We start from the raw sequence: 2500 nt of genomic DNA on the forward strand, positions 1-2500 counted from the left end.
AAGTTATTCAAACCAATAACTGGTAAATTAGAAGAAGTCATTGACAGTTATTTGAATGCAACTCCGATCAGAAAACGACAAAGAAAAAAAGGCGAAGCTCCTGATTATGGCAACCCAGCTGAGGATGATGTACCAGACATGAACCTCGGTGATCTTTGTGATGAAACAGTTTTACCGCAGAATGATGAACAGATTGTACCCAAACCTCCATCATATGAAAGTATTTTCTCTGGTGATAAAGAGTTTTCTATTGATCAACAATACTTTCAAAAACAACCAGATGAACTACCTCCTGAATATTATGAAGATGAAGTCCCAGATTATGAAATAGATGAGGAGGATATTAAAAAAGACATTCTAAATGATGCCGGTCTTCAAGATTATGAAAATGTTGATAAAATCCTTGCTCAAGAACAAATGACCCCACAAAAATCCAAAACGTATCAAAAAGATCGTCAAAGATGCAACTTTTAAGCCAAATCAACTTAAAGGTTACAAAGCAAACATTATCAAAGACTATATATATAGGGGGGGAAAATATCTTCAGCAGAAAGACAATTAGCTACGAAACGACTAGATGATGCAAGAGTAGTATTAACTCAGTATATAAAACATTACGAAACAAGAATAAAAACAATGACTGGACAAGGTTTGAGAAGAAAACAAAAAGGAGGCAATCTTGTGTTTTTCAATGATCCCAAACAGCTTTTGAAAAAACTTGAACTTATTATTGGTGAAATGATAGCCGACAACACTAGTATCGAAATGAAAAACATAGGTCAGCCATTCTTAATACTCTTCTGAGGATGTCAATACTCAACGAGAACCAATAAAAAAAAATGTTAATAATTATTTCAAGATATAATGTAGTTATAACATATAATGGAAAGACAAATAGTTTTACCTTCTTACAAAAACAATTATCACTATGGGAAAAACAAACCATCAGATTTTACAACTCAATTCGTTCAGCCTATAACTCTTAACTAAAATAGTCAGTATGTTATTAGCCTTAACAGAATTATAAACATGAGTTTCACATGGTTTAATGTTAACAGTTCACTAAAGAACCAGAAGTTCAAATATAGTAAAAATAATGGTACATCTTTCACTGAAATCACTCTACCAGCTGGTGTATGGAATTATACCAATTTCAACAATTACAATAAATCTCAAACAAAAGATGGTAGTGATTATCCCATAGCATTAGAATTTGATGATACAATTTTTCGTGTGGAAATAACACTGGCTAATAATTATCAGCTTTATCTTAGAGAGAGTAACTTCAAAAAGCTTATTGGATTCAACAAAGCGCCTCTCAAATCTGGAACCCATGTTGGCCCAAAAATTCCCAATTTATCACAAGACACTGATCTTCTAAATATTCATTGTGATCTAGTTGATGAGAGTATGGTAGATGATCAAGAAACAGACATTAGTGCGAGTGTACTCAAACCATCATATAGTTTCACTCTTGAACCGCAGAGTCTCTTTTAATCCATCAACAAAAACAAAATATCAAGCATTCGTGTATACATAACAGACGGAAAACGAAGAATCATTGATTTGAATGGACAAGACACAGCTTTTTCATTGCTATTGAAACGATTCAATTAATGTAACTAATTAATATAATGAGATCTATAGAGTTCAAAAGAATTTATCATCCAAAAATGGGACGTTTTGTTTATAAGCACGAGGGATGGGTATTATTATTGAGAACTTGTTTAAACCAATGAAATCTGTTATGTCATCTGTATTCAAATCAGTTGCAAAACCATTTGCTCAAAAAAGCTCTCGATGCAAGTGTTTCACATGCTGGAGAACGTCTTGGAAAGCTGTTTCTCAACTATCTGGTGATTATATAATGAAAAAATTACGCAAAATGCAAAATAAAAAAACTCCATCAAAACGTCCTGCTAAGATCCCACCAAAACAAGAAGAATCAACAGACATGATTCTCAATGGTATCAGACGGTAAAGATAATCTAACATAATAATATAATGTCATTTAGAACAGATCAGTATTTACAACGAAATGAATTAGTCAGAATCCAACTTGATGATGTTATTCGTAGTCCAGCTAATGACCTGGAACAATCTAAGACCAGTTACAAATTCACCGTCAAAGACAGAAGTAGTTTTTTTTTATTGGTATAATGCTTACTTCAAGGTCCAGTTTCAGGTTCAAAAGAAAGCTGATGGTACTGCCTTTGGAGTAGACCGAGTGTCAGTAATCAATGGTGCTCATTCGCTTATTCAACAGATGACTATCAAAAGTGGAGGTAAAATTGTTTCCGATACCGATAATCTTCGCAAAGTAGTAAATTTGAAGAATCTCCTTGAATACAGCGATGATTTCTCAAGAAGCGTCGCCAAAAATAGTTTGTGGTACCTTGATACAGACCATAGAATAGCTAATGCAAATCAAAACGCTGGATTTGAAGCACGACGTCTGTTAACAACTGGAAACAATGATATAAATGTAATGCAATTAAAA

At 33.3% G+C, this 2500-nt stretch overlaps 1 pseudogene; it reads left to right on the top strand.

Annotated features, from left to right (window-relative positions):
- The first annotated feature begins 2004 nt into the window (after positions 1-2004).
- LOC148732228 (uncharacterized) overlaps positions 2005-2500 on the top strand; it is a 1222-nt pseudogene continuing 726 nt past the window's right edge.

Source organism: Stylophora pistillata, chromosome 4 (assembly GCF_964205215.1).
Source record: "Stylophora pistillata chromosome 4, jaStyPist1.2, whole genome shotgun sequence".
NCBI lineage: Eukaryota > Metazoa > Cnidaria > Anthozoa > Scleractinia > Pocilloporidae > Stylophora > Stylophora pistillata.